We start from the raw sequence: 26575 nt of genomic DNA, 5'->3' as shown, positions 1-26575 counted from the left end.
TCGCCGCAGATCAACCCATCGCCTAGGCCCAACACGACCAGATCTCGCCCCACAACGCACGCCGCAGATCAACCCATCGCCTAGGCCCGACACGGCCAGATCTCGGCCCACAACGCTCGCGGCAGATCAACCCATCGCCTAGGCCCGACACGGCCAGATCTCGGCCCACAACGCTCGCCGCAGATCAACCCATCGCCCAGGCTCGACATGGCCAGATCTCGGCCCACAAAGCTCGCCGCAGAGCAACCCATCGCCTAGGCTCGACACGGCCAGATCTCGCCCCACAACGCTCGCCGCAGAGCAACCCATCGCCTAGGCCCGACACGGCCAGATCTCGCCCCAACGCTCGCCGCAGTTCAACCCATCGCCTAGGCCCGACACGGCCAGATCTCGGCCCACAACGCTCGCCGCAGATCAACCCATCGCCCAGGCCCGACACGGCCAGATCTCGGCCCACAAGGCTCGCCGCAGAGCAAGCCATCGCCCAGGCCCGACACGGCCAGATCTCGGCCCACAAGGCTCGTCGCAGAGCAACCCATCGCCTAGGCCCGACACGGCCAGATCTCGCCCCACAACGCTCGCCGGAGAGAAACCCATCGCCTAGGCCCGACACGGCCAGATCTCGCCCCACAACGCTCGCCGCAGATCAACCCATCGCCTAGGCCCGACACGGCCAGATCTCGCCCCACAACGCTCGCGCAGATCAACCCGTCGCCGAGGCCCGACACGGCCAGATCTCGGCCCACAACGCTCGCCGCATATCAACCCATCGCCCAGGCCCGACACGGCCAGATCTCGGCCCACAACGCTCGCCGCAGAGCAAGCCATCGCCCAGGCCCGACACGGCCAGATCTCGGCCCACAACGCTCGCCGCAGAGCAACCCATCGCCCAGGCCCGACACGGCCAGATCTCGCCCCACAACGCTCGCCGCAGAGCAACCCATCGCCTAGGCCCGACACGGCCAGATCTCGCCCCACAACGCTCGCCGCAAATCAACCCATCGCCTAGGCCCGACACGGCCAGATCTCGGCCCAAAACGCTCGCCGCAGATCAACCCATCGCCCAGGCCCGACACGGCCAGATCTCGGCCCACAACGCTCGCCGCAGATCAACCCATCGCCTAGGCCCGACACGGCCAGATCTCGGCCCAAAACGCTCGCCGCAGATCAACCCATCGCCCAGGCCCGACACGGCCAGATCTCGGCCCACAACGCTCGCCGCAGAGCAAGCCATTGCTCAGGCCCGACACGGCCAGATCTCGGCCCACAATGCTCGCCGCAGAGCAACCCATCGCTTAGGCCCGACACGGCTAGATCTCGCCCCACAACGCTCGCCGCAGAGCAACCCATCGCCTAGGCCTGACACGACCAGATCTCTTCCCACAACGCTCGCCACAGATCAACCCATCGCCTAGGCCCGACACGGCTAGATCTCGGCCCACAACGCTCGCCGCAGACCAAACCATCGCCGAGGCCCGACACGGCCAGATCTCGGCCCACAACGCTCGCCGCAGATCAACCCATCGCCCAGGCTAGACACGGCCAGATCTCGGCCCACAACGCTCGCCGCAGAGCAAGCCATTGCCCAGGCCCGAAACGGCCAGATCTCGGCCCACAACGCTCGCCGTAGAGCAAGCCATCGCCCAGGCCCGACACGGCCAGATATCGCTCCACAACGCTCGCCGCAGAGCAACCCATCGCCTAGGCCCGCATGGCCAGATCTCGGCCCACAATGCTCGCCGCAGATCAACCCATCGCCTAGGCCCGACACGGCCAGATCTCGGCCCACAACGCTCGCCGCAGAGCAAGCCATTGCCCAGGCCCGACACGGCCAGATCTCGGCCCACAATGCTCGCCGCAGAGCAGCCATTGCCCAGGCCCGACACGGCCAGATCTCGGCCCACAACGCAGGCCGCAGATCAACCCATCGCCTAGGCCCGACACGGCCAGATCTCGGCCCACAACGCTCGCGGCAGATCAACCCATCGCCTAGGCCCGACACGGCCAGATCTCGGCCCACAACGCTCGCCGCAGATCAACCCATCACCCAGGCCCGACATGGCCAGATCTCGGCCCACAAAGCTCGCCGCAGAGCAACCCATCGCCTAGGCTCGACACGGCCAGATCTCGCCCCACAACGCTCGCCGCAGAGCAACCCAACGCCTAGGCCCGACACGGCTAGATCTCGCCCACAACGCTCGCCGCAGATCAACCCATCGCCTAGGCCCGACACGGTCAGATCTCGGCCCACAATGCTCGCCGCAGATCAACCCATCGCCCAGGCCCGACACGGCCAGATCTCGGCCCACAAGGCTCGCCGCAGAGCAAGCCATCGCCCAGGCCCGACACGGCCAGATCTCGGCCCACAAGGCTCGCCGCAGAGCAACCCATCGCCTAGGCCCGACACGGCCAGATCTCGGCCCACAACGCTCGCCGCAGATCAACCCATCGCCTAGGCCCGACACGGCCAGATCTCGGCCCACAACGCTCGCCACAGATCAACCCATCGCCCAGGCCCGACACGGCCAGATCTCGGCCCACAACGCTCGCCGCAGATCAACCCATCGCCTAGGCCCGACACGGCCAGATCTCGCCCCACAACGCTCGCCGTAGATCAACACGTCGCCTAGGCCCGACACGGCCAGATCTCGGCCCACAACGCTCGCCGCAGAGGAAGCCATTGCCCAGGCCCGAAACGGCCAGATCTCGGCCCACAATGCTCGCCGTAGAGCAAGCCATCGCCCAGGCCCGACACGGCCAGATATCGCCCCACAACGCTCGCCGCAGAGCAACCCATCGCCTAGGCCCGCACGGCCAGATCTCGGCCCACAATGCTCACCGCAGATCAACCCATCGCCTAGGCCCGACACGGCCAGATCTCGGCCCACAACGCTCGCCGCAGAGCAAGCCATTGCCCAGGCCAGACACGGCCAGATCTCGGCCCACAATGCTCGCCGCAGAGCAAGCCATTGCCCAGGCCCGAAACGGCCAGATCTCGCCCCACAACGCACGCCGCAGATCAACCCATCGCCTAGGCCCGACACGGCCAGATCTCGGCCCACAACGCTCGCGGCAGATCAACCCATCGCCTAGGCCCGACACGGCCAGATCTCGGCCCACAACGCTCGCCGCAGATCAACCCATCGCCCAGGCCCGACATGGCCAGATCTCGGCCCACAAAGCTCGCCGCAGAGCAACCCATCGCCTAGGCTCGACACGGCCAGATCTCGCCCCACAACGCTCGCCGCAGAGCAACCCAACGCCTAGGCCCGACACGGCTAGATCTCGCCCACAACGCTCGCCGCAGATCAACCCATCGCCTAGGCCCGACACGGTCAGATCTCGGCCCACAGTGCTCGCGCAGATCAACCCATCGCCCAGGCCTGACACGGCCAGATCTCGGCCCACAAGGCACGCCGCAGAGCAAGCCATCGCCCAGGCCCGACACGGCCAGATCTCGGCCCACAAGGCTCGCCGCAGAGCAACCCATCGCCTAGGCCCGACACGGCCAGATCTCGGCCCACAACGCTCCCCGCAGATCAACCCATCGCCCAGGCCCGACACGGCCAGATCTCGGCCCACAAGGCTCGCCGCAGAGCAAGCCATCGCCCAGGCCCGACACGGCCAGATCTCGGCACACAAGGCTCGCCGCAGAGCAACCCATCGCCTAGGCCCGACACGGCCAGATCTCGCCCCACAACGCTCGCCGCAGATCAACCCATCGCCTAGGCCCGACACGGCCAGATCTCGGCCCCAACGCTCACCGCAGATCAACCCATCGCCTAGGCCCGACACGGCCAGATCTCGGCCCACAACGCTCGCCGCAGAGCAAGCCATTGCCCAGGCCCGACACGGCCAGATCTCGGCCCACAATCCTCGCCGCAGATCAACCCATCGCCCAGGCCCGACACGGCCAGATCTCGCCCCACAACGCTCGCCGCAGATCAACCCATCGCCTAGGCCCGACACGGCCAGATCTCGGCCCACAACGCTCGCCGCAGATCAACCCATCGCCGAGGCCCGACACGGCCAGATCTCGGCCCACAACGCTCGCCGCAGATCAACCCATCGCCCAGGCCCAACACGGCCAGATCTCGGCCCACAACGCTCGCCGCAGATCAACCCATCGCCTAGGCCCGACACGGCCAGATCTCGCCCCACAACGCTCGCCGCAGATCAACCCATCGCCTAGGCCCGACACGGCCAGATCTCGGCCCCAACGCTCGCCGCAGATCAACCCATCGCCTAGGCCCGACACGGCCAGATCTCGGCCCACAACGCTCGCCGCAGAGCAAGCCATTGCCCAGGCCCGACACGGCCAGATCTCGGCCCACAATCCTCGCCGCAGATCAACCCATCGCCCAGGCCCGACACGGCCAGATCTCGCCCCACAACGCTCGCCGTAGATCAACCCATCGCCTAGGCCCGACACGGCCAGATCTCGGCCCACAACGCTCGCCGCAGATCAACCCATCGCCGAGGCCCGACACGGCCAGATCTCGGCCCACAACGCTCGCCGCAGATCAACCCATCGCCCAGGCCCAACACGGCCAGATCTCGGCCCACAACGCTCGCCGCAGATCAACCCATCGCCTAGGCCCGACACGGCCAGATCTCGCCCCACAACGCTCGCCGCAGATCAACCCATCGCCTAGGCCCAACACAGCCAGATCTCGCCCCACAACGCACGCCGCAGATCAACCCATCGCCTAGGCCCGACACGGCCAGATCTCGCCCCACAACGCTCGCCGGAGAGCAACCCATCGCCTAGGCCCGACACGGCCAGATCTCGCCCCACAACGCTCGCCGGAGAGCAACCCATTGCCTAGGCCCGACACGGCCAGATCTCGCCCCACAACGCTCGCCGCAGATCAACCCATCGCCTAGGCCCGACACGGCCAGATCTCGCCCCACAACGCTCGCCGCAGATCAACACGTCGCCTAGGCCCGACACGGCCAGATCTCGGCCCACAACGCTCGCCGCAGAGCAAGCCATTGCCCAGGCCCGAAACGGCCAGATCTCGGCCCACAATGCTCGCCGTAGAGCAAGCCATCGCCCAGGCCCGACACGGCCAGATATCGCCCCACAACGCTCGCCGAAGAGCAACCCATCGCCTAGGCCCGCACGGCCAGATCTCGGCCCACAATGCTCACCGCAGATCAACCCATCGCCTAGGCCCGACACGGCCAGATCTCGGCCCACAACGCTCGCCGCAGAGCAAGCCATTGCCCAGGCCAGACACGGCCAGATCTCGGCCCACAATGCTCGCCGCAGAGCAAGCCATTGCCCAGGCCCGAAACGGCCAGATCTCGCCCCACAACGCACGCCGCAGATCAACCCATCGCCTAGGCCCGACACGGCCAGATCTCGGCCCACAACGCTCGCGGCAGATCAACCCATCGCCTAGGCCCGACACGGCCAGATCTCGGCCCACAACGCTCGCCGCAGATCAACCCATCGCCCAGGCCCGACATGGCCAGATCTCGGCCCACAAAGCTCGCCGCAGAGCAACCCATCGCCTAGGCTCGACACGGCCAGATCTCGCCCCACAACGCTCGCCGCAGAGCAACCCAACGCCTAGGCCCGACACGGCTAGATCTCGCCCACAACGCTCGCCGCAGATCAACCCATCGCCTAGGCCCGACACGGTCAGATCTCGGCCCACAGTGCTCGCGCAGATCAACCCATCGCCCAGGCCTGACACGGCCAGATCTCGGCCCACAAGGCACGCCGCAGAGCAAGCCATCGCCCAGGCCCGACACGGCCAGATCTCGGCCCACAAGGCTCGCCGCAGAGCAACCCATCGCCTAGGCCCGACACGGCCAGATCTCGGCCCACAACGCTCGCCGCAGATCAACCCATCGCCCAGGCCCGACACGGCCAGATCTCGGCCCACAACGCTCGCCGCAGAGCAACTCATCGCCCAGGCCCGACACGGCCAGATCTCGGCCCACAACGCTCGCCGCAGAGCAAGCCATGGCCCAGGCCCGACACGGCCAGATCTCGGCCCACAATCCTCGCCGCAGAGCAACCCATCGCCTAGGCCCGACACGGCCAGATCTCGCCCCACAACGCTCGCCGCAGAGCTACCCATCGCCTAGGCCCGACACGGCCAGATCTCGCCCCACAACGCTCGCCGCAGAGCAACCCATCGCCTAGGCCCGACACGGCCAGATCTCGCCCCACAACGCTCGCTGCAGATCAACCCATCGCCCAGGCCCGAGACGGCCAGATCTCGGCCCACAAGGCTCGCCGCAGATCAAGCCATCGCCCAGGCCCGACACGGCCAGATCTCGGCCCACAAGGCTCGCCGCAGAGCAACCCATCGCCTAGGCCCGACACGGCCAGATCTCGCCCCACAACGCTCGCCGCAGATCAACCCATCGCCTAGGCCCGACACGGCCAGATCTCGGCCCCAACGCTCGCCGCAGATCAACCCATCGCCTAGGCCCGACACGGACAGATCTCGGCCCACAACGCTCGCCGCAGAGCAAGCCATTGCCCAGGCCCGACACGGCCAGATCTCGGCCCACAATCCTCGCCGCAGATCAACCCATCGCCCAGGCCCGACACGGCCAGATCTCGCCCCACAACGCTCGCCGTAGATCAACCCATCGCCTAGGCCCGACACGGCCAGATCTCGGCCCACAACGCTCGCCTCAGATCAACCCATCGCCGAGGCCCGACACGGCCAGATCTCGGCCCACAACGCTCGCCGCAGATCAACCCATCGCCCAGGCCCAACACGGCCAGATCTCGGCCCACAACGCTCGCCGCAGATCAACCCATCGCCTAGGCCCGACACGGCCAGATCTCGCCCCACAACGCTCGCCGCAGATCAACCCATCGCCTAGGCCCAACACAGCCAGATCTCGCCCCACAACGCACGCCGCAGATCAACCCATCGCCTAGGCCCGACACGGCCAGATCTCGGCCCACAACGCTCGCGGCAGATCAACCCATTGCCTAGGCCCGACACGGCCAGATCTCGGCCTCGCCGCAGAGCAACCCATCCCCTAGGCTCGACACGGCCAGATCTCGCCCACAACGCTCGCCGCAGAGCAACCCATCGCCTAGGCCCGACACGGCCAGATCTCGCCCCAACGCTCGCCGCAGATCAACCCATCGCCCAGGCCCGACACGGCCAGATCTCGGCCCACAAGGCTCGCCGCAGAGCAAGCCATCGCCCAGGCCCGACACGGCCAGATCTTGGCCCACAACGCTCGCCGCAGAGCAAGCCATTGCCTAGGCCCGACACGGCCAGATCTCGCCCCACAACGCTCGCCGGAGAGCAACCCATCGCCTAGGCCCGACACGGCCAGATCTCGCCCCACAACGCTCGCCGCAGATCAACCCATTGCCTAGGCCCGACACGGCCAGATCTCGCCCCACAACGCTCGCCGCAGATCAACCCGTCGCCTAGGCCCGACACGGCCAGATCTCGGCCCACAACGCTCGCCGCAGATCAACCCATCGCCCAGGCCCGACACGGCCAGATCTCGGCCCACAACGCTCGCCGCAGAGCAAGCCATCGCCCAGGCCCGACACGGCCAGATCTCGGCCCACAACGCTCGCCGCAGAGCAACCCATCGCCCAGGCCCGACACGGCCAGATCTCGCCCCACAACGCTCGCTGCAGAGCAACCCATCGCCTAGGCCCGACACGGCCAGATCTCGCCCCACAACGCTCGCCGCACATCAACCCATCGCCTAGGCCCGACACGGCTAGATCTCGGCCCACAACGCTCGCCGCAGATCAACCCATCGCCTAGGCCCGACACGGCCAGATCTCGGCCCAAAACGCTCGCCGCAGATCAACCCATCGCCCAGGCCCGACACGGCCAGATCTCGGCCCACAACGCTCGCCGCAGAGCAAGCCATTGCTCAGGCCCGACACGGCCAGATCTCGGACCACAATGCTCGCCGCAGAGCAACCCATCGCTTAGGCCCGACACGGCCAGATCTCGCCCCACAACGCTCGCCGCAGAGCAACCCATCGGCTAGGCCTGACACGACCAGATCTTGCCCCACAACGCTCGCCGCAGATCAACCCATCGCCTAGGCCCGACACGGCCAGATCTCGGCCCACAACGCTCGCCGCAGACCAAACCATCGCCGAGGCCCGACACGGCCAGATCTCGGCCCACAACGCTCGCCGCAGATCAACCCATCGCCCAGGCCCGACACGCCAGATCTCGGCCCACAACGCTCGCCGCAGAGCAAGCCATTGCCCAGGCCCGAAACGGCAAGATCTCGGCCCACAACGCTCGCCGCAGAGCAAGCCATCGCCCAGGCCCGACATGGCCAGATCTCGCCCCACAACGCTCGCCGCAGAGCAACCCATCGCCTAGGCCCGCACGGCCAGATCTCGGCCCACAACGCTCGCCGCAGATCAACCCATCGCCTAGGCCCGACACGGCCAGATCTCGGCCCACAACGCTCGCGGCAGATCAACCCATCGCCTAGGCCCGACACGGCCAGATCTCGGCCCACAACGCTCGCCGCAGATCAACCCATCGCCCAGGCCCGACATGGCCAGATCTCGGCCCACAAAGCTCGCCGCAGAGCAACCCATCGCCTAGGCTCGACACGGCCAGATCTCGCCCCACAACGCTCGCCGCAGAGCAACCCAACGCCTAGGCCCGACACGGCTAGATCTCGCCCCACAACGCTCGCAGCAGATCAACCCATCGCCGAGGCCCGACACGGTCAGATCTCGGCCCACAATGCTCGCCGCAGATCAACCCATCGCCCAGGCCCGACACGGCCAGATCTCGGCCCACAAGGCTCGCCGCAGAGCAACCCATCGCCTAGGCCCGACACGGCCAGATCTCGGCCCACAACGCTCGCCGCAGATCAACCCATCGCCCAGGCCCGACACGGCCAGATCTCGGCCCACAACGCTCGCCGCAGATCAAGCCATTGCCCAGGCCCGACATGGCCAGATCTCGGCCCACAATGCTCGCCGCAGAGCAACCCATCGCCGAGGCACGACACGGCCAGATCTCGCCCCACAACGCTCGCCGCAGAGCAACCCATCGCCTAGGCCCGACACGGCCAGATCTCGCCCCACAACGCTCGCCGCAGATCAACCCATCGCCTAGGCCCGACACGGCCAGATCTCGGCCCACAACGCTCACCGCAGATCAACCCATCGCCCAGGCCCGACACGGCCAGATCTCGGCCCACAAGGCTCGCCGCAGAGCAAGCCATCGCCCAGGCCCGACACGGCCAGATCTCGGCCCACAAGGCTCGCCGCAGAGCAACCCATCGCCTAGGCCCGACACGGCCAGATCTCGCCCCACAACGCTCGCCGCAGATCAACCCATCGCCTAGGCCCGACACGGCCAGATCTCGGCCCCAACGCTCGCCGCAGATCAACCCATCGCCTAGGCCCGACACGGCCAGATCTCGGCCCACAACGCTCGCCGCAGAGCAAGCCATTGCCCAGGCCCGACACTGCCAGATCTCGGCCCACAATCCTCGCCGCAGATCAACCCATCGCCCAGGCCCGACACGGCCAGATCTCGCCCCACAACGCTCACCGCAGATCAACCCATCGCCTAGGCCCGACACGGCCAGATCTCGGCCCACAACGCTCGCCGCAGATCAACCCATCGCCTAGGCCCGACACGGCCAGATCTCGGCCCACAACGCTCGCCGCAGATCAACCCATCGCCCAGGCCCGACACGGCCAGATCTCGGCCCACAACGCTCGCCGCAGATCAACCCATCGCCTAGGCCCGACACGGCCAGATCTCGCCCCACAACGCTCGCCGCAGATCAACCCATCGCCTAGGCCCGACACGGCCAGTTCTCGCCCCACAACGCACGCCGCAGATCAACCCATCGCCTAGGCCCGATACGGCCAGATCTCGGCCCACAATGCTCGCGGCAGATCAACCCATCGCCTAGGCCCGACACGGCCAGATCTCGACCCACAACGCTCGCCGCAGAGCAAGCCATCGCCCAGGCCCGACATGGCCAGATCTCGCCGCTCAACGCTCGCCGCAGAGCAACCCATCGCCTAGGCCCGACACGGCCAGATCTCGGCCGACAACGCTCGCCGCAGAGCAACCCATCGCCTAGGCCCGACACGGGCAGATCTCGGCCCACAATGCTCGCCGCAGAGCAAGCCATCGCCCAGGCCCGACACGGCCAGATCTCGGCCGACAATGCTCGCCGCAGAGCGAGCCATCGCCCAGGCCCGACATGGCCAGATCTCGGCCGACAATGCTCGCCGCAGAGCGAGCCATCGCCAAGGCCCGACACGGCCAGATCTCGGCCCAATCTGGTCTTGTCCGATGACCACAAGGCCAGTTCTCGGCCAGATCTGGCCCAGATCGACTTCGCTGCGAGGCAGCAACATATCCGGCTCGTAACCTAGGGTTCAAAGCTGCTGCGGAGGTGAGCGGCGGCGGAGCCAGCGCCGACGACCATCGGCCGTTTCCGCGTAATCAAGGTTCGCACTATCCATCTGTGGATCTTTCCTCCTCCTCCTCCACCACAAGGATCTATCCATCTGTGCAAGACTGCAAGTAGAACAGACTGGCAAGCTATCCTTGCATTCATAATTGCTGCTAATTCATCTGATTTGATGTTGTATACGTTGTTGAACAAGTGGCAATACCGAACCAAACATGTTACCATCCAGTAGCTAGCTTCACCAAGATCGGGGGGGATGGAGTATATAGGCTAGGAGGGGGCCAAACATGCAAATTTTAACAATCTAGACTATGTTTATGCTTGTATGTGTTAATCCTGGTACCATTCCATCCTGATTGCACTAATGCATCTGATTTGATGGTGTATACGTCGTTGAACAAGTGGCAATACTGATTGCTGCTATTGCACTAATTTGTTGTGTATCATGACCATCCCATCCTTATTGCTGCTATTTCACATGATTTGATGCTGCATTTCTGAGGTCTCTGTTTGGTTCAGTACTGCCATGGTTAGTTAAATGTTGGAGCAGCTTGTGAGTGTTCAGTCAAGTCCAACTTTGAATGCTTAGTTCAAGTATTTTGCTAGGTTCTGAACTTGTAGAGAAGCAATCCTGGACTAATAATTGATTTGAACTTTGTTTAGCCACTTTTACTTCATTGTTGCATGCGTAGAGTTGATGGTATCGTAGTGTTTCATGGGTTTGGTACTGGTCCATCTGTCGAGTGCATAGCTTTAGATATCTTTTCGTTGTCCAATATGACTATGGTTCTGCTTCTGGTGGTCTATTCTATATTGAAATAAACAGATGAATTTGACCGAGTCCATCTCTGCATATTTGCTTGATTGATTCAGTATACGTATATCGCCATGCATCTGTGGTTCAAGGGTTTTGCTAGGTTCTGAATTAGGAGTGGCAAGCAATCTTGGGCTAGTAATAAGTAACTATGTTTAGCCATTTGTACTTTATTGTTGATGTCGTAGAGTTGTCTTTGTCCATTGTTTGTTAGTTCAGCCTTTTTTAATGTTGGTTTGCTGGCGGTTGCTATGTCGTATGGCATTAGCTCCATGTCTGTTTCCAATTGTGCTGGCTCTGCTTCTCGTGACATATACTGAAAAAAAACAGAGACCAACTGCATCACCAGTCAATTTTGATTTGGAATTAGCAATGTGCTTCTGCCTTGAATGATGTTCTGCTTTTTACGTCTCGTCTTTTCTGTTATTAATGCAACCAGTCATGCCATGTAATGCCATTGGCATTAAGTCCTTTCTTGAGATCTTGAAAAATGTAGAGCCTACCGAAGTTAAATCAACAAATCTGATTGGTCGGGAGTCTGTCCCTTCAGTATTGGCATGTCCAGTTAAGTGTCGGAGCAGCTAGTGCGTGATTGATTTGAGTCCTCTCTGCATGTTTTGGTTGATTGGTTCAGTATACGTCGCCGTGCTTGTGTGGTTAAAGTGTTTTGATTGAGGGAGTGACAAGCATTATTGGTCTAATAATTTATAACTATGTTTTGCCACTTGTACATTATTGGTGCATGCCGTGGAGTTGCTGTTATCGATTGTTTCATAGTTCAGCCTTTTAAATGTTATCTGGTGACGGTTGCTATGTCAGATGCCATTAGATTCCTTATCTGTTTCCGATAGGCCTGTCTCTGTTTCTGATGGTACATTATGCTGAAACAAACTTAGATGAACTATCAGTTTTGATCTGGAATCAGTAGTCTGTTTAGATTCCTTATCTGTTTTGAATAGGCATGCCTATGTTTAGCCACTTGTACTTTATTGCTGCTTCTATAGAGTTTCTTCTGGTGGGTTAAGCCTTAAATGACGTTCTGCTTGTTACTTCTTGCCTTTGCTGTTATTAATACAACAAGCCATGTCATGTAATGCCGTCAGCAGTAAGTCCTTCATTCATATGCTGAGAAATTTAAAACTTATACTTAAGTGAAGCAAAGTTAGTGTCAACAACTCTTCACGGTCATGAATGTCCAATTCGGAGTTGTGTTATTTCATATGGCTGACTGCACCTTTGGTACTGGCATGTCAAGAGAAGTGTTTTATGCTGCCCATTGCATCATTTCCTTGATTTTTCAGATAGTGCCCAAACCAGCCGATCTTAAAATTCCAAGATTCTATATATCACTCCCGGCTCCAAATATTATTTCAACATGTTATATATAATTCCTAATGTGGCTGTTTATTTCATTAAGATTGTTGAACAACTGTTGCCAGGATGTTTTGTCGTCACTTGTCATGTTAATCGTTGGTTTAATTTTATCAAATAACCCCAATGTATTTTCATAAAGCATGCTGAGTGTATGTTCTGCACCTGCACATGGGAATACAGTATTGACTAATAAGTACTCCCTCCGTTTCTAAATATAAGTCTTTTAAAAAAATTCATTAGGAGTCTACGTACAAAGCAAAATAGATGAATCTACACTGTGTAAAGTATGTCTATATACATCTGTATGTAGTCCACCTGTGAAACCTGTAGAAAGACTTATATTTAGGAACGGAGGGAGTATGTGTCAAATTTCTTGATATTTTGTGAATTAAGAGACAAAAAAGTAGTGGTATTACTATCCAATAACAACTGTAGGACAGGCGCACTATACCTGATTATGTACTGTAGCAGTGTGAAAAAATGTAAAAGGCCATGGGTACCAGTACTAGAGAAGCATGGCCGTTGTTGGCCAAACACACCTACATGGTACAGTACTGAGTTACTCCCTCTCTGAACCCACCTAGTTGGCAGATTGCCACAAGTGTGTTACATGCTACTCATAGTAGGGAGTATCATATAGTAATATCATGCACATGATACTATGGTATGATACTACTGTCATAATGCATAGTATCATAAACTAGTGTCATAGATGGTCTCATTTATTGATATGCATGACACTTAGTAGCATAGCATTTAACATTGATACGGTATCTTACCTATGTTACTCTAACCCTCTCTCTCTAGATGTGCTCCGCCCACCACTGGGAATTCCTTCTACCTCCTTCTCTAGATGCATTCTGAAGAATCCAGGACTTACCCTCTCTTTTGTTGTATCCTAGGGTTCTCTTTATATATAATATGAGGAAACGTTGATGTTTCCGTGTCAATAGTGGGTTGTGGTATCTGTATATGCTCATTCACCCTCCCTCTTCATTAATCTTGTTCAATTTTGCTTCTTCTAGATGTCAAAGCTCAAGCAAGATGTATTTGATAAGGCACATGAAATGGCACTGGCTGCTACCACCAGAAAGAGGCCTACCCAGCGCTCCTATAACGTATTTTTTCATTATATCTCTTGCTTTCTTTAATGCTTTCATGATAATAGTTACAAACTGTTTCATTATATCTCTTACCTGAAATATGTGAAAACATATCAATTTCCAAACCTGACAACAACTGTTATAGGAGCTTGTAGTTAAAGAAGGCGCCCCTAAGCTCTAGATGGTAGCAAAACGCCTAGCGCGTAACTGTGATTAATCGGCACATAATTGTGCATAAGCATGCTTCTTTGGTCAGAAGCCAAACGCACAGTTAACCGCTACCTCTTTTTTGAACTATGTACCTGCTGCAAATGCACTTGTGACCCTTTCAGTAGATACAAGCGCACTTTGTCTTATTGTGCAAATTTGCTGTTACCTGTCTTATTGATCCATCTAATGTTTCTTATGATTTCTGCTTGACTTGCACTCTGTTTATCAAGTATTGTGCAGACATGTTTGTTACTCCCTCCGTAAACTAATATAAGAGCATTTAGAACACTATTTTAGTAATCCCAGTTCTAACTTATATATTTTTTGCTTATTTTCAATAGGATCTTGATAAGGTTAAAATCACCTCCAGGCCTACTGCACTGCAACTGCTGCACATGTACAAGGATATCCACAACTTATTTGTTAAACATAGTGCTGCTTTGGTTCCCCGGAATGTGTGTTTTGCACAGCCTGTGGGAGGAATACCGTCAACGTTCAAAGAAGAGCTTCTTGATGGAGTTCCTGTTGCAATACCTTATGATAAGCAGGTATTACCTTTTCATTCCTTGTCATATGTAGCCTGCCTCCGCTATTGATGATTTATCATTGGTTTTAAGCCTCTAGTATTGTATTTCGTGCCTTAATTCAGATAATTATCAAATTCTCTGTTTTGCTATTGGTTATTGCCTCTTCTATGGTATTGTTGAAACCTACAAGTCTACTTTGTCATTAACTGATCATTTTTTTGTTATCTCATTGTAGAATTTGTGCTTTTTTATCATTGAGGTTGTCATTGACAAGGATGTGGTTTTTCAATTCCCAATGCGTTTCGATAGCATGTACTGTTGTGGTTTCCGTGTTCTTGAGCCTGGTGATGATCCACTGGAAAAGATCTGGTATTCATTCGGGAAAGTTCAAATACTTCCGAACAGACTTTTCAAAAACAGGAAGAAATCTGGTCTGTCATTAGATTATAATAACTTGTAAGCTTCTAACTCTTCCATTTCATTACTGCGTTCTTTCACAGCGTGCTTATTGATAAGTTTCATGTGCCAACTTGTTCGCTGCCTTTCCTAATTTTTAGTTTTTTGTTTGTTGAAATGGACCATTAAATTCATACTTTATTGTTTGTTGAAATGAAGTTGATATTTTTTTTATTATCATAAATAATATACAGGATACAACACTTCTTATTTGTGCATGCATGTTAAACAGAATGCACCTCATGTTTAGTGCCCTAGAGTATCATTCCTAGCCTGTTTTTGTCGTTTTTGCTGGTTTGTTCCTTGCCTTTTTTTACTCTTTGTTTGTAATGAAATGTTTATTGTTTGTTGAATCGAACCATGAAAATAAAGATTCAAATGTATAAGTTCATTTGATACTTTTTTGATTCTCTTAAATAATATGCAGATTACAACTCTCCCAATAATACTTCTTATTTGTGCACCCATGTTAAACAGAATGCACCACATGCTTTCGTGCCTATAGTACCCTTTCTTGCGTGTTTTTGTCGTTTTGTGATTGTTTGTTCCTCTCTTTTTTGACTTTCTTTGTTTGTAATTAATCATGACAGATCATTTGTTTGAAATTTAAATATAATCCTTTTCTATGAAACAGACGCAAAATTCAGATCTTTGGTGGTCTCGTTGCAAAGTTTTGCCACCATTTTCGAGCGTTTCAACCTCTCAAAGATGATGATGATAATTCCATGGCCCAGCAGTTGAAAGACTCAATTTTTTTTGTATTCAGTGAGGGTTCTAGATTCTGGTTTGCAATGTGTTTATCCTTAGAAGGCGTTCAATGCAAAACGGTATATTGTGTGCGTCTGACTGACTTGATGGCAAATCTGATCCAAGATTATGGTGACACGTCTCGGCTTTGCGTTTACTTGTGGCTTGCGTTTCTTGAGAGGGAGATGGACTCGGCTGCAACCTCATTGCATGATAAAAGCAGGTTCCCTGATTTATTCTTGGCTTTTCGCAAAGAGGTGGAAAAATTCTTAAAGTATGCAGAGGCAGATCCAGGCTTTAATAACCGTCCATTGATCAAGTTCAAAGGATCCAATGATGGATATTGCCTAGGTGCATTAGTCGGTCAATCTCTCTTCATCATCAAATACAGCTGTGTCCTAGTTCGCAAGGCTTTAATGCGTGAAGCGAATTATACAAGAATCTGGCCAGTGTAAGTATTTGTTAATGTTTTTTTTGTATCCATCATTTGTACTTTATGTATTGGCAGACATATTTGCTAATGTTATTAGTGACAAGCAATCTTGCACTAATAAATGATAACTATATATAGCACCCTGCATTCTATTTGCTGCATGCTGTATACTCCCTCCGTCCGGGTTTATTGGGCCCTTGGGCGCTGGGAGCGTGTCCGCTCTTATTAGGCCCCGCTCGATCCAGCTGCCAAAAGGTAGAAAAACGTTTCATTGCTTTCTCGATCTTCCCAGCTGCCTTTCGTTTTCCCAGGCGTAGTAAATGTCAATCTGTTGCATGCACTTCTAATCCTTCATCGATTGGGGGCATGCATGCGCCATGCAGTGTTCCAGCATCGATTGGGGGCATGCATGCGCCATGCAGTGTTCCAGCTTGCCAAAAAGTAGCAGCGCGCGCCTGAGCTGAGCATGGATTGCATGCGGGTCAAGGGAAATTTACATTAGCAATAAATCATGCATGGGAAATCAAAGAAGTAGGCGCTTATTCTAAGACATTAATGATGGAGTCTTGGTACCTGTAATCTGGTTGGGGGGCCTAATAAACCCGGACGGAGGGAGTAGTTGCCTTTGTCGATTGTTTAATAGTTTGGTTTGGTAGTGTTTGCTCTGTCAGATGTACTATGACTTCAGGTCACATCTCTGTTTGCACTATAACTGACTCTGCTTTTGGTGGTATATACTGAAACAATCAGACATGAAGTCGATCAGCAGTCAATTTTGATTTGTAATCAGCAATCTGCTTTGTCTTCAGTAATGTTCAGCGTAGGTCCAGCTGTTCTGCTAGGTTTTGAATGAGGGGGTGGCAAGCTATATTGGACTAATAATGGATAATTATGTTTAGCCACTCTTACATAATCACTGCTAATTCATCGTTGAACTAGTCAACATGGCAGTATTGAACCAAACATGTTAAAATTGTTGTGTACCATCGTATCCTGATTGCTGCTATTTCACCTGATGTCATGTTCCATTCATCGTTGAATCTGCTAATCAGTTAACTGTCGGAGCAGCTAGCTTGTGGTTGATCAAGTCCATCTCTGAATGTTTGGTTAAGTACTGCCATGTTCAGTTAACTGTCGGAGCAGCTAGTGATTGATTGATCTGAGTCCTCTCTGCATGCCGTGCTTATGTGTTCAAAGTATTTTGAACGTTGGAGTGGCAAGGAATGTTATACTAATAATTTATAATTATGTTTAGCCACTTGTCACTTCTTGTCTGTTTCCAGTAGTTCTTGATTTGCTTCTGGTGGTATATATACTGATTCAAACTTATAAACTCAATTTTGATTTGGACTTAGCAATGTGATTCACAGATGCTCGTTCTTGCATTACAGGATGTTTAAAGTTACTAATGATGATGTTGAATGTTATGATGACTGAGCAAGGTGTGACACCGGAAAATCACAAGTTGTGCAGGAGTCCATCAGAAGCTCGTTCTTGCATTACAGTATGGAACCAATGTCTAACGATGATGTTGCATGTTATGATGACTGGGCAAGGGGTGACACCGAAAAATCACCACCAATATTCCGTTTCTCCTGTCTTTGGATGTAAAAAGCTATTTTGCAGTTGGTAGGATGCTGAAATTTTGGTAGCAATTGGCCTTGATTGTTTTGGTGGTGATTGGGAGGATGTTGCAATTTTTTGTAGCAAGTGACGCAAGAGTTCATCAGAGCAATCTTCGTTTATCAAATATATTTCTAAAAGATACTTGCAGTCAATGGCATGTAGAAATTTTTGTAGCAACTATTACTAAATCTGGTTCCTCTGTTGAGGATATTAAATGGTGTTTGCATGAAAATGCACTTTTATTATACATTTTTTTATTTTGTTATTGGAAATTGACGTAGGAATATTTTGTACTCCCTCTGACCCGAAATTAATGTCGTGTTGGCTATTTTACAAAAAGACCCCTTGATTTAATCGGACACAACCCGCACTCCCTCCGTGCAGGTCGCTGCAATCGAACACAACTCACAACTCTCTGCTTGCTCGCCGGCCGGTGGCGCAACTCCCCGCGCCTGAGCACCACGACGTGTCTGAGCCCCCTGCATCGTGCAACTCTCGTGCTCCTCCTCTTGGACAGAAGCCCCGCGCAGGTGCAGGAGCTCGTCGGAGTCAAAAGCAACGAGCGGGAGGGGCGGCGGTGGTCGGAGTGTAAGCGGGAGGGGGAGACACTCGGGCGAGCTGGCGGCGGAAAGCGGCAGCGGCAGCAACCCGCCGCCTGACCACCGGCGCTCCGGATCTGGGCCGCTGATTTTCTCCGGCGGCAACGGCAGCTCAGGGGGCGGTGGAGGAGGGGGCGGCGGGAGCACAGCGAGCTCACCGCTCATCAATGCGCTCCCCGCCGGCAACATCTGCTCGTCTGGCCGCGTCGTGCCGGCGCCCCCGCACCCCGGCTGCACGCGTGCCCGGATGTGCTCGGATCCGGCATCGGCCAGTACGGCCACAACACCATCATGCGGGGCGGCATGGCGCCCGCGAGGAGGCCGTCCGGCTCGACCCGGCCAGCGGCCGCGCCCACGGATGCCTCGCCGCGCTCTGCCTCCGGTGAGACCCGCTCCTTGCTTTCCACTATTGCTTGTGTGCTAAGGATTTCCTTGCAGATACAGTACATCGGTAGCAGCTGCTACTGTATTTTGCTTGTCTTCAAAGCAAAAACTTTGATCTTGTAGAAAGATTGCTAGCTACAAGAGTATATAATTTGAATTCTCTAATTAATTGCATGCTGCAAAGAATGGAAACGAAAAGATTGCATCTTCTGTCGGTTTATTGTAGTCAATCAATGTGTTCTTAATGTGTTTCTCAATGGAAAAGAAAGATTGCATCATGCCGCAAAGACTGGAAGAGTGCGCTGAGGGAAGCAGACGCCGCCATTGCCAACGGAGTAGACTCCTCTCAGCTCGTAACCTTTCTGGCCTTGTAGCTCGTGATATTTTTCATCCTGAAGATATACTGTATTTTTGGGTTAGTGCTACTAGGATTCAGTCTCTCACAAACAAGCCATGTTTCTCCTACAGCACCTTGCCATGAGGTCTGAAGTGCTTCTCCGGCTCAACAAACTAGAGGAGGCCGATTCGACTATTACGGGTTTGCTGAAATTGGACAGTGCTGGGAGGTGAAGAAGCATCTCTGAATTATTTTTTCTTCAGAGGATACATCACAACAACAGCTTAGTGCTGGAGATGTCGTTTTTCTGTCAAAGGCATTCAACTGTACAAGGAGAGTGTTTCAGGCGTCTTCCAACGTTGCATTTCCCCAGAGGAAGGACATTTGATCCTAGAGGAAATCCACTCGGGTACCTGCAGTCATCACGCTTCTTCGAGAGCAATCGTCACCAAGGCGTTCAGAGCTGGATTCTTCTGGCTGCAGGCTAACGAGATGGCCAAAGCTATGGTCGACCGATGTGAAGGCTGTCAGTTCTACTCCAACATGTCCCACAAGCCAACATCTGCACTAAAGACAATCCCACTTGTGTGGCCATTTGCAGTTTGGGGATTAGACACAGTCGGACCATTCAAGATAGGCCAAGGAGGCTACACACATCTGTTGGTGGCAGTCGACAAGTTTACCAAATGGATAGAAGCCAAGCCCATCAAGAAACTCGATGCCTCAACATCTGTCAAGTTTGTCATAGACATCATTTCCAGATTCGGGGTGCCTCACAGCATAATCACTGACAATGGGACAAACTTTGACTCGGACAGATTCAAAGGCTTCTGTGCGAGTCAGGGTATCCGAGTGGATTTTGCTTCCGTAGCACATCCGCAATCCAATGGACAAGTTGAGCGTGCAAATGGACTTATCCTTCAAGGTTTGAAGCCTCGACTCTTGCGAGAGGTAGGACACGCTGCTGGTGCATGGGTCACCGAGTTACCTTCAGTACTTTGGGGCCTCCGCACCACTCCAAATCGATCAACGGGGCGATCACCGTTCTTTCTCGTCTATGGGGCAGAAGCGGTCCTTCCGAGCGACCTGCGTCACAATGCCCCGCGAGTCGAACTCTTCTCCGAAGCTGAAGCAAAACAAGCAAGGGAAGATGGAGTCGATCTTCTAGAGGAGGAGCGCGAGATGGCACTCACTCGCTCAACAATTTACCAGCAAGATCTGCGACGCTTTCACGCACGTCACGTCAGGAGTCACACGTTCCAAGCTGGCGATTTGGTGCTCCGAGTGGATCAGCAAAGACCACACAAGTTGGCTCCGGCCTGGGAAGGTCCTTTCATCATTTCCAAGGTGCTGAACAACGGAGCATACAGACTCTACAATATTCAGAGGGAGATAGATGAGCCGCGCGCATGGAACGGAGATCTCCTCAAGCGTTTTTATACGTGATCGTCGACTGAAGCAGTGTAACGAACAAGTTTGAAGAAATAATATATTCCGCACATTCAGTTTTGTGCAGATTCAGAGTTCTCACACAAAAAAAAACTTAGCTGCGATCATGAATCGCCTAAGTATTAACTTCCTCCGAGTGTGCACTATACGTCACACTCGGGGCTTAGCTGCGATCCTGAATCGCCTAAGTATTAACTTCCTCCGAGTGTGCACTATACGTCACACTCCGGAAGTTAGCTGCGATCCTGAATCGCCTAAGTATTAACTTCCTCCGAGTGTGCACTATACGTCACACTCGGGGACTTAGCTGCGATCCTGAATCGCCTAAGTATTAACTTCCTCCGAGTGTGCACTATACGTCACACTCGGGGACTTAGCTGCGATCCTGAATCGCCTAAGTATTAACTTCCTCCGAGTGTGCACTATACGTCACACTCGGGGACTTAGCTGCGATCCTGAATCGCCTAAGTATTAACTTCCTCCGAGTGTGCACTATACGTCACACTCGGGGAATTAGCTGCGATCCTGAATCGCCTAAGTATTAACTTCCTCCGAGTGTGCGATATACGTCACACTCGGGGACTTAGCTGCGATCCTGAATCGCCTAAGTATTAACTTCCTCCGAGTGTGCGCTATACGTCACACTCGGGGGCTTAGCTGCGATCCTGAATCGCCTAAGTATTAACTTCCTCCGAGTGTGCGCTATACGTCATACTCGGAGACTTAGATGCGATCCTGAATCGCCTAAGTATTAACTTCCTCCGAGTGTGCACTATACGTCACACTCGGGGACTTAGATGCGATCCTGAATCGCCTAAGTCTTAACTTCCTCCGAGTGTGCACTATACGTCACACTCGGAGACTTAGATGCGATCCTTAATCGCCTAAGTATTCACTTCCTCCGAGTGTGCACTATACGTCACACTCGGGGACTTAGATGCGATCCTGAATCGCCTAAGTATTCACTTCCTCTGAGTGTGCACTATACGTCACACTCGGGGACTTAAATGCGATCCTGAATCGCCTAAGTATTAACTTCCTCCGAGTGTGCACTATACGTTGCACTCGGGGACTTAACCGCGATTCTGAATCGCCTAAGTATTAACTTCCTCCGAGTGTGCACTATACGTCACACTCGGCGACTTAGCTGCGATTCTGAATCGCCTAAGTATTAACCTCCTCCGAGTGTGCACTATACGTTGCACTCGGGGGCTTAGACGTGACTAAGAATCACCTAAGTCTTAATCTTCTCCGAGTATGCACTAAGTGTTGCACTCGAAACAGCATTCAAACAAAAGAATAAATGTTTTCATTCCGACAACATAAGTTCAAAAATGATAGCTGACTCGGTGTGGATCAAGCTGACCCGCACCGATTTAAAAGTACGACCGCCAACAGAAGTGGCCAGAGTATATTACAGGTAAACACTCGGCATACCGAGGATAAAGTTCGATCACGCGTCAGCTGGGCCGGCGTCAGGACTGGAGGGCTCCACAAAAGTGTCCAAGTCGATTCCATCTGCGATGCGGGTAGCAGTCTCAAGGAACGTCTCCATGAAGTCTTCGAATTGAAGCTTCTTCGTGTTGGCGACCTTCAATGCTTTCAGCTTATCTTCCCGCACCTCCTTGCAATGGACTCGGACCAAGGACAGCGCAACGTCAGCACCGCAACGCGCTGCCGATTTCTTCCAGGATTGCACTCGGGCCGGAATCTCATCCCGTCGCCCCAACAGACTCCCCATCTCCTGCCGCGACTCGTCTTCCGGCCAAAGCTCCTTCTCAATGCGGCCGAAGACTTCTCTCAATCGGCTGATGAAAGGACCCACTTTGACTACGCGGATATGCGCCCGGAGCAGATCCCGGTTGACGTCCTCGCTGAGTGGCACATTGTCCTTCATGGACCGCTCCACAACCGCTGCTTCAGCTTCGGCATCAGTACAAAAATCTGCACCAAACGAGCAAATAGACAGTAAAAACCGAGTGTTCGTCACACGGTACAACCACTCGACAAAGCATAAGACTTACCTGCCAGACGAGACATCATCTGGACAGCCCAGTCGTTGACATACTTCTCCTGAGCTGTCCATCGTTTGTTCCGAACAGCCATTTGTTTGTGCAGTTCGGTCCTCTGTTTCTTCAGCCTTTCCACCTCCGCCACCAACACCCTGTTTGCCTCCAGCGCCTCCTCCAAGTACTTCTCTCGTACTTCCAGTGCACTCTTCATGCCGGCCATGGCGAGCATTGCAGCTTCCAGTTCACCAGTGTACTGGTTCCTCTCCGCTCTCAAGGCTTCATAAGCAGTTCCCATTTCACAAGTTTTCTGCATCAAGAAACAAAGGGTAATCAGCAAGTTTATCAGTTCACGGGCTAAGTTCTTAAGACCCCTGCCGACGCAAGCAGTCGACAGCGGTCTCGGGGACTACACCCAATGGGTTCACTGAGAGTGACCCCACTGGCATGCACCTCACGCAGGTCCGCCCTGTTGAGATGCATGTTTTCCTATGCCTCAAAGGCTAATTCTACTCCACCTACGTGCAACTTACTCTCGGCGACTCTTAACGCAAGAGCGCTCCGACTGCAATAAGTACTCGCACTCGGAAATATTGTCTACGGACACAACCAAAATAAAGACCAAATATATAAAGACAACTGTCGGTGCAAGCACTCGACAGAAGTCTCGGGGACTACACCCACTGGGTTCACTCGGAGTGAACCCATTGCAACAACAATACCACCCAGTGGGCTACAGAAGAAAAGTAAGTACTTACTAGGCTACTTACTCGGATGTCATCGCGCAGCTCCAAGCTCTGCCGATACAAGGCCGCAAGGGAGTCATAAGCCCTCTTGGCCTCTCCGGCCATCAGCTCCACCTGGATCATGCCCCCCTTGGCCGCCCCCACCTGCTCCTCTGGGACACGCCGAATGCTGAATTCAGCATTCGACGAACCGGGAATCGTGGAAAGTTCATGGAGCATCCCAAGGTTCGCCCCAGTAGGTTCTTCACCCACCGGCACCGGTTCAGTCGGTGGAGGCACTTCAGTCGAGGGAGGCATTTCGGTCAGGGGAGCGTTGGCGGCGGGGGCGGCAGCAGGAAGAGCGGCCTCAAGGACAGGCTCCAGGACAGGCTCTTGGGCAGGCTCCACGACGAGGTCAGCTCTCCCCTGGTCACCCTCGTCCAGGCAGATCGCCCCTGACAAGCCAAATAACATAACGCCTCAGAAAAAGAAAAGGATGGCGCAGTCTACAGAAATAAAATACCCGACTCTCCCACAGCATACCTGGTTGAGACGAAACGACGTCGTCCGTGTCCATGGGGTCGTCCCCTTGGCGGGCCGGCGAGGTCGCAGAAGTGGCAACCCTGTCGAGTGAAGTCCATTCGACTTGTAAAACAGGAGTTCACTCGGTCAACAGAAAGAGCCGAAAGCTAGATTCACTTACGTAGAGGTGACGGGGACGGCCATCCTCATCCGCGGCAGAGCCTTCTTAGGTTTGGGCCCACTCGGCTTGGGCGCCCTGGAGGACTGACCTGCAAGTTCAGTGGCTGCGTCCCTGGCCCTCTTGGTGCCTCTAACACTCGGTACCGCCGGAGTAGCAGGCGGAGCATTCGACGACGTAGGAGGGGCTGAAGGGACGGCAGGCTCATGCCGACGCTTACTCCGATGCTCTGGCTGCGGAGGTGGCGAATCTGACTCTTCGTCCTCTTCCTCTTCCTCGCTGTTTTCCTCCTCCGACTCCCCGCTGTCGGAGACGTATTCGGCGCTCTCCACGCTCCCCTCCTGGCTGCCTTCTTCATCCTCCTCCTCCGGATTCCCGTTCGAGACGGGGGAAGACCAGTTGGTCCACTCCTGCATGAGGTTCAGTCGGAAACATTAAGCATCACACGGAGATATAAATAAACGACTGAAATCAAGACAGTTCAATGCACTCGGCTAATGCTGCTCACCTGATTCGGTGGAGGGTTGTCCGCGCTGTAAGGCGCCACTCGGCGGGCTCCTTTGGGGTTCTCACAGGGACCCGTGATTTGGAGCACCCATCTTGCAAGCATAGAATTTATCGGAGGTCTCATACCTCTCGATCCGGGCGTTCTTCTGAAAGATAAACTTCAACTCCTGGAACATCTCAAATGCTCCATGACGCTCAAAGCGACGTTGAAGTCCCGGCTCTAAGCCATACAAGACTGCACATTGAACTATTGAGTAGTCCTCCTTACGTGCTAACCAAGCGTTCTTAACATCCTGATCAGCCGTAGCGGGTGGTTCATCTCCTAGCGCAGCATTAAGGACATAATCCTTTTTTCCAGCTTGTAAGATTAGCTTAAGATTACGAGCCCAGTCTCCAAAGTTGCTTCCATCATCTTTGAACTTAGCTTTCTCTAGGAACGTATTAAAATTCAGGATGACACTTGCGTGAGCCATGATCTACAACACAAATATATTCAAAGTGGACTTAGACTATGTTCAAGATAATTAGAGTTCAACTTAATCAAATTATATGCTAAACTCCCACTCAAAAAGTACATCTCTCTAGTCATTTGAGTGGTTCATGATCCACTTACACTATCCCAAGTCCGATCATCACGTGAGTCGAGAGTAGTTTCAGTGGTAAGCATCCCTATGCTAATCATATCAATTATATGATTCATGATCGACCTTTCGGTCTCATATGTTCCGAGGCCATGTCTGCACATGCTAGGCTCGTCAACCTTAACCCGAGTGTTCCGCGTGCGCAACTGTTTTGCACCCGTTGTATGTGAACGTTGAGTCTATCACACCCGATCATCACGTGGTGTCTCGAAACGACGAACTGTAGCAACGGTGCACAGTCGGGGAGAACACAATTTCGTCTTGAAATTTTAGTGAGAGATCACCTCATAATGCTACCGTCGTTCTAAGCAAAATAAGGTGCATAAAAGGATTAACATCACATGCAATTCATAAGTGACATGATATGGCCATCATCACGTGCTTCTTGATCTCCATCACCAAAGCACCGGCACGATCTTCTTGTCACCGGCGCCACACCATGATCATCCATCAACGTGTCGCCATCGGGGTTGTCGTGCTACTTATGCTATTACTACTAAAGCTACACCCTAGCAAAATAGTAAACGCATCTGCAAGCACAAACATGTTAGTATAAAGACAACCCTATGGCTCCTGCCGGTTGCCGTACCATCGACGTGCAAGTCGATATTTCTATTACAACATGATCATCTCATACATCCAATATATCACATCACATCATTGGCCATATCACATCACAATCATACCCTGCAAAAACAAGTTAGACGTCCTCTAATTTTGTTGTTGCAAGTTTTACGTGGTGACCAAGGGTATCTAGCAGGATCGCATCTTACTTACGCAAACACCACAACGGAGATATATGAGTTGCTATTTAACCTCATCCAAGGACCTCCTCGGTCAAATCCGATTCAACTAAAGTTGGAGAAACCGTCACTTGCCAGTCATCTTTGAGCAAAGGGGGTTATTCGTACGATGAAACCAGTCTCTCGTAAGCGTACGAGTAATGTCGGTCCAAGCCGCTTCAATCCAACAATACCGCGGAATCAAGAAAAGACTAAGGAGGGCAGCAAAACGCACATCACCGCCCACAAAACCTTTTGTGTTCTACTCGAGAAGACATCTACGCATGAACCTAGCTCATGATGCCACTGTTGGGGAACGTCGCATGGGAAACAAAAAATTTCCTACGCGCACGAAGACCTATCATGGTGATGTCCATCTACGAGAGGGGATGAGTGATCTACGTACCCTTGTAGATCGTACAGCAGAAGCGTTAGAGAACGCGGTTGATGTAGTGGAACGTCCTAACGTCCCTCGATACGCCCCGCGAACAATCCCGCGATCAGTCCCACGATCTAGTACCGAACGGACGGCACCTCCGCGTTCAGCACACGTACAGCTCGACGATGATCTCGGCCTTCTTGATCCAGCAAGAGAGACGGAGAGGTAGAAGAGTTCTCCGGCAGCGTGACGGCGCTCCGGAGGTTGGTGATGATCTTGTCTCAGCAGGGCTCCGCCCGAGCTCCGCAGAAACACGATCTAGAGGAAAAACTATGGAGGTATGTGGTC

The 26575-nt window shown here is 54.0% G+C and overlaps 2 long non-coding RNA genes across 2 annotated transcripts; one reads left to right on the top strand and one right to left on the bottom strand.

Moving 5' to 3' along the window:
* The first annotated feature begins 14804 nt into the window (after window positions 1-14804).
* LOC123431334 lies at window positions 14805-17903 on the top strand. Its single transcript, XR_006623081.1, has 3 exons — window positions 14805-14909; window positions 15544-16107; window positions 17481-17903. It is a non-coding gene; the product is annotated as an uncharacterized LOC123431334 (long non-coding RNA).
* Window positions 17904-23576: 5673 nt separating this feature from the next.
* LOC123431333 lies at window positions 23577-23945 on the bottom strand. Its single transcript, XR_006623080.1, has 3 exons — window positions 23922-23945; window positions 23762-23841; window positions 23577-23673 (listed from the first exon to the last, which is right to left on the bottom strand). It is a non-coding gene; the product is annotated as an uncharacterized LOC123431333 (long non-coding RNA).
* Between the last annotated feature and the right edge of the window lie 2630 nt (window positions 23946-26575).

Source organism: Hordeum vulgare, chromosome 2H (assembly GCF_904849725.1).
Source record: "Hordeum vulgare subsp. vulgare chromosome 2H, MorexV3_pseudomolecules_assembly, whole genome shotgun sequence".
Lineage (NCBI taxonomy): Eukaryota > Viridiplantae > Streptophyta > Magnoliopsida > Poales > Poaceae > Hordeum > Hordeum vulgare.
The sequence above is the reverse complement of the archived record's forward strand: the minus strand, read 5'-3'. Positions and strand labels throughout refer to the sequence as shown.